This window comes from Periplaneta americana, chromosome 15 (assembly GCF_040183065.1).
Source record: "Periplaneta americana isolate PAMFEO1 chromosome 15, P.americana_PAMFEO1_priV1, whole genome shotgun sequence".
In the NCBI taxonomy this organism is placed as follows: domain Eukaryota; kingdom Metazoa; phylum Arthropoda; class Insecta; order Blattodea; family Blattidae; genus Periplaneta; species Periplaneta americana.
This window is the reverse complement of record NC_091131.1, coordinates 77,702,703-77,719,792: the sequence shown is the minus strand read 5'-3', so window position 1 is coordinate 77,719,792 and position 17,090 is coordinate 77,702,703.

Genomic DNA, 17,090 nt, shown 5'->3' with positions numbered 1-17,090 from the left:
ATTTTGTCTCCATGCTGCCCCGTATTAATCATTGCCTCCATATTGCCTCGCCTTGATCTTTGTCTCCATGTTGCCCCGTATTAATCTTTGCCTCCATATTGCCTCGCCTTGATCTTTGTCTCCATGTTGCCCCGTATAGATCTTTGCCTGCATATTGCCTCGCCTTGCACTTTGTCTCCAATTTGCCATGTATAAATCTTTGCCTCCATATTGCCTCGCCTTGACCTTTGTCTCCATGTTGCCCCGTATTAATCTTTGCCTCCATATTGCCTCGCCTTGATCTTTGTCTCCATGTTGCCCCGTATTGATCCTTGCATCTATATTGCCTCGCCTTGAACTTTGTTTCCATGTTGCCATGTGTTAATCTTTGCCTCCATATTGCCTCGCCTTGATCTTTGTCTCCATGTTGCCCCGTATTGATCTTTGCCTCCATATTGCCTCGTCTTGAACTTCGTCTCCATGTTGCCATGTATTAATCTTTGCCTCCACATTGCCTCGTCTTGATCTTTGTCTCCAAGTTGCCCCGTATTAATCTTTGTCTCCATATTGCCTCGCCTTGACCTTTGTCTCCATGTTGCCATGTATAAATCTTAGCCTCCATATTGCCTCGCCTTGAACTTTGTCTCCATGTTGCCATGTATAAATCTTTGCCTCCATATTACCTCGCCTTGATCTTTGTCTCCATGTTGCCCCGCATTAATCTTTGCCTCCATATTACCTCGCCTTGATCTTTGCCTCCATATTACCTCGCCTTGATCTTTGTCTCCATGTTGCCCCGTATTGATCTTTGCCTCCATATTGCCTCGCCTTGAACTTTGTCTCCATGTTGCCATATGTTAATCTTTGCCTCCATATTGCCTCGCCTTTATCTTTGTCTCCATATTGCCTCCCCTTTATCTTTGTTTCCATGTTGCCCCGTATTGTTCTTTGCCTCTATATTCCCTCGCCTTGAACTTCGTCTCCATGTTGCCATGTATTAATCTTTGCCTCCACATTGCCTCGTCTTGATCTTTGTCTCCATGTTGCCCCGTATTAATCTTTGCCTCCATATTACCTAGCCTTGATCTTTGTCTCCATGTTGCCCCGTATTGATCTTTGCCTCCATATTGCCTCGCCTTGAACTTTGTCTCCATGTTGCCATGTATTAATCTTTACCTCCATATTGCCTCGCCTTGATCTTTGTCTCCATGTTGCCCCGTATTAATCTTTGCCTCCATATTGCCTCGCTTTGATCTCTGTCTCCATGCTGCCCCGTATTAATCTTTGCCTCCATATTGCCTCGCCTTGATCTTTGTCTCCATGTTGCCCCGTATTAATCTTTGCCTCCATATTGCCTTGCCTTGATATTTGTCTCCATGTTGCCATGTATTAATCTTTGCCTCCATATTGCCTCGCCTTGAATTTTGTCTCCATGCTGCCCCGTATTAATCTTTGCCTCCATATTGCCTCGCCTTGAATTTTGTCTCCATGCTGCCCCGTATTAATCTTTGCCTCCATATTGCCTCGCCTTGATCTTTGTCTCCATGTTGCCCCGTATAGATCTTTGCCTGCATATTGCCTCGCCTTGAACTTTGTCTCCAATTTGCCATGTATAAATCATTGCCTCCATATTGCCTCGCCTTGATCTTTGTCTCCATGTTGCCCCGTATTGATCTTTGCCTCTATATTGCCTCGCCTTGAACTTCGTCTCCATATTTCCATGTATTAATCTTTGCCTCCACATTGCCTCGTCTTGATCTTTGTCTCCATGTTGCCCCGTATTAATCTTTGCCTCCATATTGCCTCGCTTTGAACTTTGTCTCTATGTTGCCCCGTATTAGTCTTTGCCTCCATATTGCCTCGCCTTGATATTTGTTTCAATGTTGCCCCGTATTAATCTTGGCCACCATATTGCCTCGCCTTGAACTTTGTCTCCATGTTGCCCCGTATTGATCTTTGCCTCCATATTGCCTCGCCTTGAACTATGTCTCCATGTTGTCATATTTTAATCTTTGCCTCCATATTGCTTCGCCTTGATCTTTGTCTCCATGTTGACCCGTATTAATCTTTGCCTCCATATTGCCTCGCCTTGAACTTTGTCTCCATGTTGCCGTGTATTAATCTTTGCCTCCATATTGCATCGCCTTGAATTTTGTCTCCATGTTGCCCCGTATTATTCTTTGCCTCATATTACCTCGCCTTGATCTTGGTCTCCATGTTGCCGTTTATTAATCTTTGCCTCCATATTGCCTCGCCTTGAATTTTGTCTCCATGTTGCCCCGTATTAATCTTTGCCTCCATATTGCCTCGCAATGATCTTTGCCTCTACATTTCACCGCATTTATTTTGATCTTCATATTGTCCCTTATTGATTTTTGCTTTACAATTCCTCGCAATAATCTTTGCCTCTATATTGCCCCGCAATAATCTTTGTCTCCGTATTGCCCCTTATTGGTCTTTGCCTCTATATTGCCCCTTATAAATCTTGGTCTCCATGTTGACCCGCATTGATCTTTGCCTTTTTTATTGCGTCGCAATGATCTTTGCCTCTCTATTGCTCCGCGTTGATCTTCCACTCCATATTGCTGCGGTGCGTTGATCTTCGCCTTCATATTGTCCCGCGTTAATCCTAGCCTTCATATTTCCTCGCATTGATGTTCGCCTCCATATTATCACGTATTGGTCTTCTCCTATGTACTTATTGCCCCGCGTTGAGCTTTGGCTCCGTAGGAACCTGCATTGTCTTTGCCCTCCTAACAGCCAGTATTGCTGTCTGCTTAAATTTGTCTCCGCCTCATCACTAATTTCTCCTGCTTCTGCGTCCCTGTAAAGAGCAAAATAAGCGTGTGAGATGTGGTATAAAATGCGTCCATTTTGGACACCTAATTCATCGACGCTAAGAAAAAATTGGGTGCAGGACCTTTGGTAATAACATTTTGCACTCAATGCAAATATCCTTTTACTCAGAAAACGACACTGACAGTGAATGTTGTGGACATTTGTGAGGCACCGGAAAACCAAATAAAATAGGAGACCAGAAAATGTAATTTCGAGATCTGCTGGAAATATTAAAGGAGCTTAGATAATATGAGGGCGTCAAGCAGGGAATCAAACAAGGATTGTTTCACTTAAAGGGAACTACTACCCGTGTATATAGACTTGAACATTATATGTAGTCAAAAGATAGAACAGGCCTACTAGTACGCCACTGCACTGCCCAAGCATATGCTCTCTCCTCAAACAAATTTCTTCCCACCCTTCTGTGGAAACTTAAGAATATACAATGGTTAATTTTACTTTACAAATGTTATTGTTTTTCACTTGTGAAACTATATCCATTTAAAATCAGTTGAGAGTTAAGTAATTGCGTCTACTCTGGTAGAAACGTAAGGACGTATTTTTACATTATTTATTACATTCAGAATGAAATACATATTAGCATGTTTTTTTTTAATATACTGGCCTACATTTATAGTTATGAATATGTATTTCCTAAATTTTCTAAACAAAACTTTTGTATTCAGACGAAATAATGCCCAAATTTTGTAATATTTTGTAATAAAGTTTTATCATTAGTGCCGGGATTTTCATACACTATCAAATCTTGAAGCAAACATTCATTCTTGTACTAACAAATGACAAAACATGAACAAGGTGACGAAAAAAACTAAAAAGAAAATACACTGTCAAAATTAAGCTCTACATTATGTTGTATTTTATTTTTAATTTGAAATAACGTACAACAACTTAATTCTGACAAGTTCTTCTCTTAAACTCATCTGTTCATCCAAAGCACATTCTTGAACACACAAAAAGATTTTATATGTCACAAAGAGTGACAGATGCATAGTTAAGTGAAAAAATTTGGGTCAAAGTGTGGTCGAATTGTATTTTGCATTTCCGCATGATCATGTGCCCATCAGGAACCAAACCTGTGACCTTCCGAATTTTCAGCGTTACGTCTTAACTGCGATTCTATCGCGCGCGCCCAAAATACACAAGTACTTACTTCTTTATTCCAATAATCATAATGAACTGCATCACCGTCCGTCTTTAGTAATTCATTTCCCTCAATCTATTTTGAAACAAGATCTATTCTTGCACTTCCTACAGGAGCTTAACGACACACTATGAATCGTGAAAATCCTTGTCCGAATACCGCTAACAGGAATGGTTTAGAATATGAAATTTCACATTTTGCCTTTCTCTATGATGAATATCAGACGCCATTTCCTGGACAAACTAGACAGCTGTATATGCTGAGATTTTCTTCTCCCTTTACAGCGAGACAAAACGTGAAAATGCAAGGTAACATAGTTTCTTGCCAAGAAGGGGTTATACAGGGTCTGGCAAAGAGATCCGATTTTTCTTTGAAATGAGGCAACATATTTGTATTGTAATGTATGTTGGATTATATTCTTTTTTTCGAAAAGTGGCATTATTGCCATTTACTGATGCAAAATAAGAAATTTAAGCTTTGAAAATTACACCCTGGAAATGACTTCCATTTTTCCTAATGTACTCCTGAAGCCTGATTCTGAAATTCAGCACTGCCCTGCCTACCACGTCTCTGGCGTACGGGCGGTGCTTGTGCTTCCCGTTGACTTACGTTTTGATACTGAAGAAGTCGTTTTAATATTGTTGACCCACAATAAAATTGTGTTACGCCTCATTACAGACAATGCGAAATAGTACCGGCACAGTTTATTGTTCCTAGCACCTCACAACTGAAGCTTCGTGACTGTACATACTAGACTGTGGTAAAGTTGAATTTATTAGCAATGTTATTTGGGAACAAACCTTGTTTCCACGACCCATTTCGAATCAATGGATACCTGGGGTTTGCGGACCACAGCTTGGAAACAGCTACCTATACAGAGGAATAAACAGACTGGAGGCTATTACTTGTTAGAAGAATATTACTTTCAACATCATATTCCTTCGTTATGATGACTGCATGCTCAATCGCCACATTAACCTTTATACAAATCGCGTTTTTAGCCCGAGATACGACGATTTTCCCACTTGGAATACTTACACTATAGTCGCGACGCTGTTATTCCCAGCGTGACTCCTCCTCTTTGCTTACGTCTTAGGAAGTGAAGGCTCTATAAAGTCTAGGTAGGTAGTATCGTTCGCCATTTTTGTTCTTTCGTTGCCGAGCTACCATACGAGGAATCTATTTGCCACACCATTAAACATTATCGTGTCGTACCTCCTATGATAATAAATCAAACGCACTGTAATTGAGCAAATAATTGAGCGGCAAATAACGTCTTCGTGTGCTTTCTGCGAACGCCAACAAAAGAGCCAAAATAGCGGGCGATTATATTAAGCATTTATCGAGCCTTAAGAAAGGAATAACCTCTTCATAAGCGAATCACAAGACGCACACGTTTAAATGTAGCCGACCTGCAACGCGATTGGCTGCCGGAAATTAGAGCGACGGGACTGTAACAAACTTATATTTCTCCGCATGCGATCATGAATCTTTTGATAGAAATTGGCGCAGACACTCGAATTGGACATTTTTTAAAGAAATTAGGAAAATCCGATAGGATAGGCCTATGTAATTTTTATTCACGTTTATAAAATTTAAAATCTCGCAAAAACTAAATCTTTAGAAAATGTTTGAGTCGAAAATCAAACGAGTGATAGAATACAGTGCACACACTTATATTAAACACTTTCTGAAAGAATTAGCACAATCGTTTGGAATTTATTGATTTTATTAAACTGGCTGATAGGGACATGAAACAAGCGGCTGGACATGTAGTAGCATTAAACTTGTCCTAAAATTTCTCGCGTCCTCTCTGTACCAAGCATGGACTCAATCTGAACAATAGGCTTCGAGACTTGGGACCCGATACAATAAGTTTACTGTGCATGTACTATAGATTGTTGACTCGCTGCCGGTAGTGATAGGTAGAGATGTGTTGAGGTAATAACGTTGCTATTTAGATCAGAGTACGATAGTATGGGGAAACACACATATATGTACATTCTGAAAGTAAATATACATTACACAATGACAATGTCAAAATAATGTAAAAAGCATTTACCCTCCTGTCTTTTATAAGCATTTGTGTTCAAGTACACACAGTGTTAATGGTGGAAATAAGCATGTAGCAATTTTAATTTCTTCATTTCTCCTATTGGTCGTCTTTAGGAAGTGCAGTTACAGTACCGAATTGCAAAGTACTACAAGATACATTTTCAGTGTCTCAAACCTAAATCTTTTTCCGTTATCTGTCAAACACAGTTTGTACTGTGAAAAGCTGCACTCTACGTCGCATGATGTGATAGGAGTAAAACGGAAAAACCTAACATCATTGCAGTGTCTAAGAGACTGTCCTTTATTCTCAGGTGACTATGTCCACCAATTTGCTGTTTAGGCCTATATTACACAATGCTCCATATCCGTTATTTTTACATAAAATTGACTTCCACGTCTTCTGTTTCACACGTTCAATAACCGCTGTACTTGGTGTCTCATTATTTCTGTCATTTCCTCAATTAATTTGAGGACTTCCGGCATCTCTTGCTGTGACATTTGTAACCGTGTAATAGTTTCAGACACAGTTTGAAAATAGGTTTGTTTGAAAACCAAATTATTCGTCAGAACCTTCAAATCCAGAGGCTTTTCCTTTGCGTATTTGTTGGCATTCATTCTACAGTACAACCACCCACTGTACGCTTTACCACTATACTCAGTAGGCCGTTATGCGGATTTCCCACTGAACCTGCTGTTTTGGGTCCGAAATCTCGAAGCCTGCTGAACAAGTAACAGTTAGCAAGTCTGACTGTAAATTGAGCAGGCCCGGATTGAAATCCTATTTGGGACAAGTTCTGGTTGATGTATTTTATTTTCCGGGGTTTTCTCTCAACCCATTAAGAGCAAATTCTGGGTAAATTTCGACGTCGGACTTTGGAATTATATCACTTGTATTATCAACTCCGTTTCATTCAGGTCCTAGATAACAATCACATTTGATAAAGCGGTATAATATAATTCAATATTAAAACTACACCTAAACAAATTTGGAAAAAATTATTTGTGCCATGTAACGGAACATTATATATTTGGGGCTAAAAGGGATGAAGTTACAGGAGAATGGAGAAAGTTACACAACACAGAACTGGAGACTGGATTAATCTTGCTCAGGATAGGGACCAATGGCGTGCTTATGTGAGGGCGGCAATGAACCTCCAGGTTCCTTAAAAGTAAGTAAGTAACGGAGCATTATATATCAGTAATCTGGAATGAATACCTGACGACATTTTTGCTCTGCCCAAGAGCATTTCTTGTCTCTTGGGTACCACTTGCTCGCGTTTGGTCTCTAGTTGCGCTGCCTTAACCCTAGTTCGGGTTTCAGACGAGGATCTCGCCTAGAAGAGGTAACATCTAGTGTTCTAAATTTTGATAACTTCGATCTATCTATTATTTTGCCGTAATACTGTTTTTATTTAGGTATATTGGGTAGACAATTACTGTTCCGAACGTGAGATATTTTCATGGATTATTGTAATTTGATGAAGGGTATTAATTCTGAATTGTGATATGAATTTTTATAATTTTTATGATGATAATGATTTATTATTATTATTGTTATTATTATTATTATTTATATTTATTACTAAATTAAACAATTGTCACATAATGCACGTGAATGAATTATATTGAACAGTTCTACCTTCTATTATTTGTTATAAAGATACTCAATGTGACTGCATACATCATAGTAACAGGAAGTGCAAGTAAATTGAGGATCGTATAAGTAGGAAAAGATTTTAAAATTAGGTCATGGATGGAAATTAAAAATGTACTGTACAGTGGAGAGAAGAAACGCATCAGACCATATTATGACTAATAGTAATAAGATACATTTGAGAAATGGGAATAATAATTAATATTCTATATAATACGTATGTTCAGAGTATCTAAATATGGTTTATAGCTTTCATTTTAAAATGGTCAAATTTACAATAGTTTACGTTACGTGAAATAGTTCATTTCAGAGATAATAGTAAGGGTGTATGTCACGCTATATACACCGTTAAGTCTTACCAAATAAATCTTGTCTCCCCCCCCCCCCACCGAGGGAGATCAAAACTGAACTTACGACCCTGAGCCTTGGGGAATATTTTCACAGATATTTTCTCCCTTCTCCTTCAAACTTAATTCATTTGTCTTTTTATTTTCAAATATTGCTTTGCTCTTCTGAGGCAGATCTACTACGACGAACTTCTCTACACGAAACTTGTGCTTTTTTGGACGTCTCATGACTTGATAATTATGGAATGTGCAATAAAATATAAACAATAACTTAACAGAGAAACATTCGCAATGCAAATGATCACGGCCCTCTGAACTTTATTATCATCTCCCAGGCTGGGGTCACTTTAATAATAATAATAATAATAATAATAATAATAATAATAATAATAATAATAATAATAATAATAATAGGAAATGCGCACAAGTATGTAGAGTGGTTAGACTTCTGTACCGAGTTCAGTCACGGTTTTGGCATTCTTCTTGCAGTTCAGAACGTGATATTTGCCACATTTTTCACCAGTTTGCATATACATTTTTCAGACACTTTATGGAAGCTATCTGTGCCGCACACTTTATGGTAGAACCCGTGTACCGCCAGTCTGGTAACAACGTTCCTCATTTGTTGATTAGCTCCTTCCCAGCTTCTGTCGGTCATGGCACTGGTGGTGTAAAATTCTTCTTCTACTTCCTTTCTCTTCTGCAGGATCTCAATTAGTAGTTACTCGTAGGCCTCTGTAGTTTGCAGCAGCAGCGAGTGTCGTAGGTCTTCAATCAGGTAAGGTTCTCTGGTGAGCAGGTATGAGAGTCTGGATTGTATGTATTTCGACACACCGAGCCCCTTCTTTAAGTAGGTTGCCTTGGCGTTGCTGGTGTCACTTTGTAAACGTGTTTATCTGCTCACATGTGAATGTTTGGTTGTGAGCTAAACTGTGACTGGAAGATACTGAAAATTTCACGCTACCAACACCAAAAGCGTAGATGTGATGACGCAATAAGCAGCAGTGGACTGCAAATTTATGCCACGAGAGTACTGGAGGATTAATTCGTTCAGAAATAAATTTATATTTTTAAATCCAGTGTTCCCCAAAGTTTACTGACGAGCAGAACCATTTCATATCATATATCAGTAGAGGAAGTGATGCTTTGTGAATTGCTTGGCGAGGGAATCAATTCTCTTTTCAAACATACTGTAGTACCGCAGCAGAAAATCTCTCGTCTTGATATTATGGTTATATTTTACTCCGTGTTATTTACTCGCCTGCAACGATCAATAACCTATATATTAAATAGAATTAGCGACCTACACAAGGGAAAAATTCGAACAGTTTATAAAATTACACTTGACGACAATTTGTTAACGTCTATTCAAAGAACAAAAATTGTTACATTTCCGTCCAATTACTTTCCAATATTTTCAATATGCTTACAAACACAAAATTTATTCAAGCGAAATTCTGATTATCATTTTTAAGATATAGGTACTCTAAACACGAAGGCCATAATCCTCTACAACAGTGATGTCAACTGATGCCCATAGGAGCAAGCGTGCGCTTTAGAGCTCAGGGGAGCCTGAGCGCTTTACAGCGGAAAGGAAAGAGACAGACGAAAGAGGTAGAATGGTCGGGAAATATACAGGGATGGCCGGCACTGATTCAATAGATAAAGGGAAGGGGACTTATTAAAACTGTATCCATGTGAATTTTTTTATTTGTCTGAGAAGTATAACTGCAATATAAGAATGTATGTTGTACTTTTAATGTTCATCTTGCACCAGTTTGCTTTTGATATTAAAAAGGAATATTTTCTCAACTTTTTTTTAAAGAAAAGTGCAATTTTCAGAAATGTTTGTTTAGTAGCCTTACAGGTACTAAAACAATGTTTTTGTAAATCTAATATATCGTAAATAGGCTACGTATTACTGAAGATAGTGTATTGAAATGTTTGAAAATATTCGCATGGAAAATGTTTGTAAGGAAATGAATTAACATAGCAAATACTGTTACATCACAAACAAAAGATATGTGCCTATGTGTTGGTAAAACGTCAGCTCAATAGCTTTAGCAGTTTTCGAGCTAATTTAATATACTGATAACAGAAAGTTGCGCACCAATATCACCTAAAAGCATAATGCGATAAGAGTTTTATCACGTAGCCTAATATTAGTTACAGTTAAAACATATACCTAGACAACTTTGCTTTGTACTATAATATTGTTTTGATTACTTTTATAAGGCTAAAGATACCATCAATATCAATATCAATTTCAACTTATCATGTCATATTCAGTGTCTTTCTTTGGGATAACACTTTCTTTATGAATGATGAGTTTAATTCACTTAGTACAGAGTAGTTGTAATTATTATAGAATTTGTGTGAATGTGCCTTCTTTACTCTTTAATATGTTATTAACGTTTAAAACACAACTGCAATATTAAGCTAAGAAATAAGTGTTAGTACTTTTGTTTTACAGACAATATAGAAAATAACAAACAGAAAGAAGCCATATAAAAATAACGACATAGAATTTCACGTTCCGTTTGAAGTTTTGTGCACCACTGTTTTCTTAATCCAACAGGCTGCTTATTCCTCCTTCCATACCTAGCGTTTAATGCCCGCGCACGACGTCAAGGTAGAAAAATGCGCTTGCTTTGACATCACTGGCATATACTGTAATAGACAAACTACGGAAACTCTACCAATGTATTCATAACGAACGTCATAATCCACTACAACAATGATCGCCAATAGCAATCTAGTCACGACATATGCTCCTTTCTCTACCGAAGTCAAACGAAGGCAGATAACTGCAGCGAACATAGAAATGTAATACTATGTGTAGGAAACAAATATGCAAAAAAGAAAATTTTAAGAAGTATGGGAAAAAGTTTTTCTTTCGTGCTGATGACGAAAATATAAAGTGTTTAATTTGTTGTGAAATATTAAATGGAGCACAAAAACTATATAAAATATAATTCTGCTTTTCATGATTACCACACCCTTGAACTGTAAGTTGAACATTTCACTAATATTTATTTATTTACTTATTTATTTATTTACTTATTTACTTATTTTATTTATGTATTTAATAATTTATTTAATTTGTTAATTAATTTATTTAATTTTGTTTATTTAATTATTCATTTGTTTAATCCCACAGGATTAAAGCCATAAAGATTTCTCTTCAATCCTACCAGGTAGCACATATAAATACAAAAAAAGAAATATAAGCACTGATGAAAATATTACAAATTAAATTAAAACCATAAAGAGGGATATTAAGGTCAAAAGAACATTATACAGCTCTCATCGAGGTAATACAAGAAAAAAAGATAAACAGAGATAGCAATGAAGATAGTGATAACTGATGATAATAATAAAGATAATAATGATAATAATAATAATAATAATAATAATAATAATAATAATAAATTCATTACTACGCGACCAAGGCGGGAACCGTTTTGTTTTGGTGGCGCTGCGATTCGCTTCACAACACAGGCCGTGCTGTAAAGTCCGCATCAGATGCAAAATGAAGCACATGCTGAACTGCTCTCTTGTTTTGTTATTATTAATACGCTTTATATGTTATATGTTCGTATAAGTTTATAGTATATTGTTTAGTTTTATTTATCATATGCTTACAGACAGAAATATAGTCAGAAAACACACCACAACTTTGGTGTTCGTAAAGGAGAGAACATGAATCGAAAGTAACGTAAACTAAAGTAGCTACCGTATTTTATATGGTAGTGCATATGATATGCATTTTTTATCTTAGCATTTCTCATTCTTTACCTTCCTTTCTAATACTACTAATTGTTTTTAGTAGGTTATTTTATTAAGCTTTATCAACATTAGGTTATTTAGCGTCTGAATGAGATAAAGTTGATAATGCCGGTGAAATCAATCCGGGGTCCAGCACCGATAGTTAACCAGCATTTGCTCATATTGGGTTGAGGGAAAACCCCTGAAAAAACCTCAACCAGATAACTTGCCCCGACAGGGAAAACGAATCATGGTATCGCAGCCAGACGCGCTAACCGTTACTCCACAGGTGTGGACTACTAATTGTTTCCTTATTTGCCTTCACAATAGCTGCAGCACGCTCTGTTGCCTTCGACAGAGGCAGGAATAAAACAGTTGTCTTTTCTTCATCACAAAACTTAATGGTATTACAACGCTCCGCGCTTGGATACGAAACACACGTCTTCCTGCACGCGGCATTACGATCAGATTGAAGCGCTAGGTATTGGATGTGACGACACTCCAGCAGTAAAAATACGCAGTGAGCACTGAGTTCCTCATTCTGCCACGACGGGTCCCGCCTTGGTCGAGTAGTACATATTAATTGTTTATTTTACAACAGCATAGTTAGAATATTTATTATATGTCATGGGTTAAGCCGAAGTTGCGCAACCTGTCAGGTGTTCAAAAAGCAATTCCATGAAGTAGAATGTGATTTTTTAATTTAAATTGCATTTTCATATTTCCGACAGTCTCTGACATGGTCAGGGAGAGAATTCCAGAGGCGTAGAATCGATATGCTGAAGGATATTCTGTGTAGAGGAATAGAGAGAAGGTACATGTTCCGGGTTCGACGTAGTGAAAGGTAAACAAAACGAGACGGTAGGTAAGAGGGTGTGGATGAAAGAAACAAAGAATAAAAAGTATCGACTTCGGCGTTTTTTTCATCATATGTTGAGTAATTCGTAACTTTACGGTAAACTTGGTACGTTTTTATACCTACTTTCAATATTTTGCTAATGTAATGTGCGTGTTTTCTTGCAAGATGAATAAGAAATTATGTTTTCTTTTATTAATAATACAAAAGTAATAAATAGGCGGGGAAAAGTGTTAACACCGATAAAGTGAATGTAGATATCAATAGAGAAATAATGTATTGTTTTGTTGTCCGCTCACAGTCCATCTCACTGCATTAATTGAGAAGATACCCACTCCACACCTCTCTACGATATTGGTGTGCGGGTTGCATATCTATTACTTCATAATTTCGTGGCGTTTGGCAACCGCTACCCAATAAATATACTACTGAACTTTCGAATCGTTTCCCATTTGCATATCTTAAAGTATTTAATCCGCTTCTAGACATGTGCCGTCAAAACACTGAAAATTCCCTTCGAAACTCTCTACGCATTTCCACGTAAATCATAAGTTGGATGAGCACTGCTTCAGAAACCGACAGCTAATCTTTCTACCGTAAACCCAGCAGGCGGTGTTTTTACATAGATTCCTATCATACCTCTGTATCTCTGTATTCCCCATACTATGGATCCATTTAGGTTTTCTGTAATATTCTAGTACTACATGATTGGTGCCTTTATCTTGTTGCTAGTTCTCTCAACTGTCACGATAAATATGGCTTAATTATTGTTAATTTTTGTTAGCTTATAATTTGAAATTTAATTTAAACATTTTTATCTCCAATTATTGTTATGCTTTCAATTTAAATAACACGTCAGCCACTGTACATTATTTACCAACTTTTACCTCACTTCAAGACTGCACGTGACAGATTCAAAACCCGATTGTATTCCTATTCTAATTTGTACCTTATTATGATTGATCAATTATTTGTAGTATATTATTGTATCATTATTGCAGCTTATTCATACTGCATGTCTACGTCATTTATCTGTTTTATGGCAAAGAAAGTACTTACTTCGCATGTGGTCCTCTCCGCATCCGACTTCTTATTTTCTCTCAACAACTCCGTTGTACGTTGCGAGTGGTTGTGTTGTTTGATACCTTCAGCTGTCGATTTTCAGAAGCATGCTTCTATAATGTAAAGGAAAAAGAATATGATATTTTGGTAACACCCAGATAAGTAGAAATTACAAAAAGAAAATATGTGCAATTACATATGAAATTGGGAAATGTCTACTATGGACAAGTTGAAATATTTCGAAACCTCGGTGGTCTTTAAATCTAGGTAATACACTTGTGGGCCTAACATTGGTCGCCGATAACTTTACTATACCTTTATTTTTGGCGAAAAATCTTTTCAATAACTCGACTTGGTTGCCTCTCAGACTTATTACAACATATCAACTAGAAATACTGTAAGTTCATGATTAATTCCTCCAAATTCAAATTGATGTATTTTAAGTAGTGTCTGTGAAAACTTGCCAACGAGCAGCGCAATTAAATTTAGTAATTTAGTAGATTAAATGTCATTTTGTAAATTCCTCAACGTGCGGTCAATTCCATATTAATCATACTACAGAAGTAGGTAATCTCTAGTTCTGACGTTATTGTTATATCTACTCCTTATAATTTCTGTAGGTGCAGCAGATCAGTAGTCTAATATTGAAAAGAATTGTTGTATTACGAGCGAATAATTCGAAGCAATTTGACATTATACCTCTCGAAATTGTTAACGTCCACACCTGTGGAGTAACGGTCAGCGCATCTGGCCACGAAAGCAGATGGCCCGGGTTCATATCCCGGTCGGGAAAATTTACCTGGTTGAGGTTTTTCCGGGGTTTTCCCTCAACCCAATACGAGCAAATGCTAGGTAACTTTCGGTGCTGGACCCCGGACTCATTTCACCGGCATTATCACTTTCATTTCATTCAGACGCTAAATAACCTGGCATTATCACCTTCATTTCATTCAGACGCTAAATAACCTGAGATTTTGATACAGCATAGCAAAATAACCCAATAAAATAAAATAAAATGAATCCATTACAAAACTCGTAATATTTCCGTGAGTGATTACCTTCGAATGGTCTCGATATGCTTAAGAACACACATTAATTCAAGCAAAATTCTGATTATTATTTTTATTACACTCGAAACAAGAACGCCATGATCCTTGTAATCATACTACTAAACTTTTCAAATAGTTTCCCATTTAAGTTTCTTTAATTCGCTCCCAGACTTGTGAAGTAAGAAAACCGAAAATTGATTTTGACACTCTCAAGGCATTTCCTGCTTAAGTCATAAATTGGATAATAATACTTCGGAATCGATGTACTCTTATGATCAGAAATGACCAGAAAATGTAAACAGATCACTTACGCTCAAAGCCCACTGTTTGACGTAGATTAGGCGCGCTGTTATCCTGATAGACAAGTAAACACGACAGACTCAGTGGCGGACTGCAGGAAAGGAGATAGTCTTTGCGTATTACCTCTGATGTACGACAATATAATTTAAACCGTACAAATAACAAATTAATCAAATCATACATATATATACTATATTTATACGACTACTATTAATGATATGTAGGCGTATACATGTTTTTATAAATGTGACAAACAAGGAAACTTGTACAATATTCTCTTGAAAGTCACAGATAAGATATGAATGAACATAACAGAGAGATTTTACTTCTGCCACTTCAATTGAAGTTGATAAAAAACAATAATTTAACTGAGTCACCCCCTAAACACATACACATTATGTAATAATTAATCCTATCACCACTGCAGTCTATCACAACCCTTAATCGACGAGGCACTGAATTATTTCCGGTAAATTTTCCAAGAAGTCAGGATGTCTCTGGAGCTTTTACAAACGTAGCATCTTGTTAAGGAGTCGTAATTTTTGGTCTGCAATTCTGTTTTGTGTGTTTCTTCAGCCAATCTTCGTCTTGTGCTAGCCATCCGTTAATCAATCGAAATACAGCTTCTATCTAACAGGGCATGCGCAAATTTAATTAGGAGGCATATGTCTCCCACAAACCTATAGTGTGCTCTCTGTTAACCAATGGGGAATTTGGAGCCATTTTTACAATTAATATATTTAAATGTACAGGGTATGTAGCACGTATGGGAGAAACCAGAAATGTAAATAGAATGTTAGTTGCAAGACCGGAAGGAAAATGAACTTTGGAGAAGCGTAGATGGGAAAATAATAATAGAATGGATTTGAGGGAGGTGAATATGATGGTAGAGACTGGATTAATCTCGCTCAGGACAGGGGTCGATGGTGGGCTTGTGTGAGGGCGGCAATGACCCTCCTGAATCTTTAAAAGCCATTTGTAAATAAGTAAGTAATATTGCTGAAGATTTGACTCTAAATGTACATCCGCCACTGCACTGATAACTCCGCATCGCTCAATTTGAATAATTTGTTATTTATATGGCTTTAATTGTATTGTCGTACAGAAAAAATAAGAGGTAAAGACTAGCCTCTTTCCTTCAGTTCACCACTGGGTCTGTCGTGTGTATTTATCAGAAGAAACTCGCGCGTGCTGTGCCTTAACTGTAGGCTTGGATCGCAAGTGCATTTTCCAGCACTTTCTGAGCATGAGGATACAAACGAACGAATAATGTTGCTCCTGCACACTCAGCTTACAATAACCTTACTTTCACATAGGTTCCTGCGTCTCTGTGGCCTATCCCTCCCAACTTATATGCCTCCATTTATGTTTTCTATAACATTTCATTACAAAGTGATTCGTGAGTTACTTTGTTCTTATACTGTTGAATGTCATTGTAATTGTTTGTCTTATTTGTTGTTACTTCTAGTTATCTTATGATTTGAAATTTATTTTAAACATTTTTATAGCTAACTGCCGTTACGTTTTTTTTTTTTAATTTAAGTAACATACTAAGCCACTGTATATTATACAGAAACGTTTGCCTCACCTTAAGGCTGCACGTGAATGTTTTAAAACCCGATTGTATTTGTATTATAATTTATTCCTTATTATGACTTATCAATTATTTATAGTACATTATTGTTTCATTATTGCATCTTATTCATACTCCATGTCCAGGCCCTTAATCTGTTTCATGGAAAAGAAAGTACTTACTTCGCCTGTCGTCCTCTACGCTTCCGACTTCGTATTTCCTCCCGAGAACTCCGTTAAACGGTGCCGATGGTTGTGTTGATATATTTGTTATTCTTATCAGTCTACTATCACAGCCAAGCGTTGATTCTACAATGGAAAAAGAAAGAAATATTGAAAACGTGGTAACACCAAGATAAGAAGAAAGTCCAAAATGAAAAAAATAAACGTGCAATTATATAATGTAAAAGTGTGAAACGTCCAATATGTAGTGGGGGGGGGGGAAGAG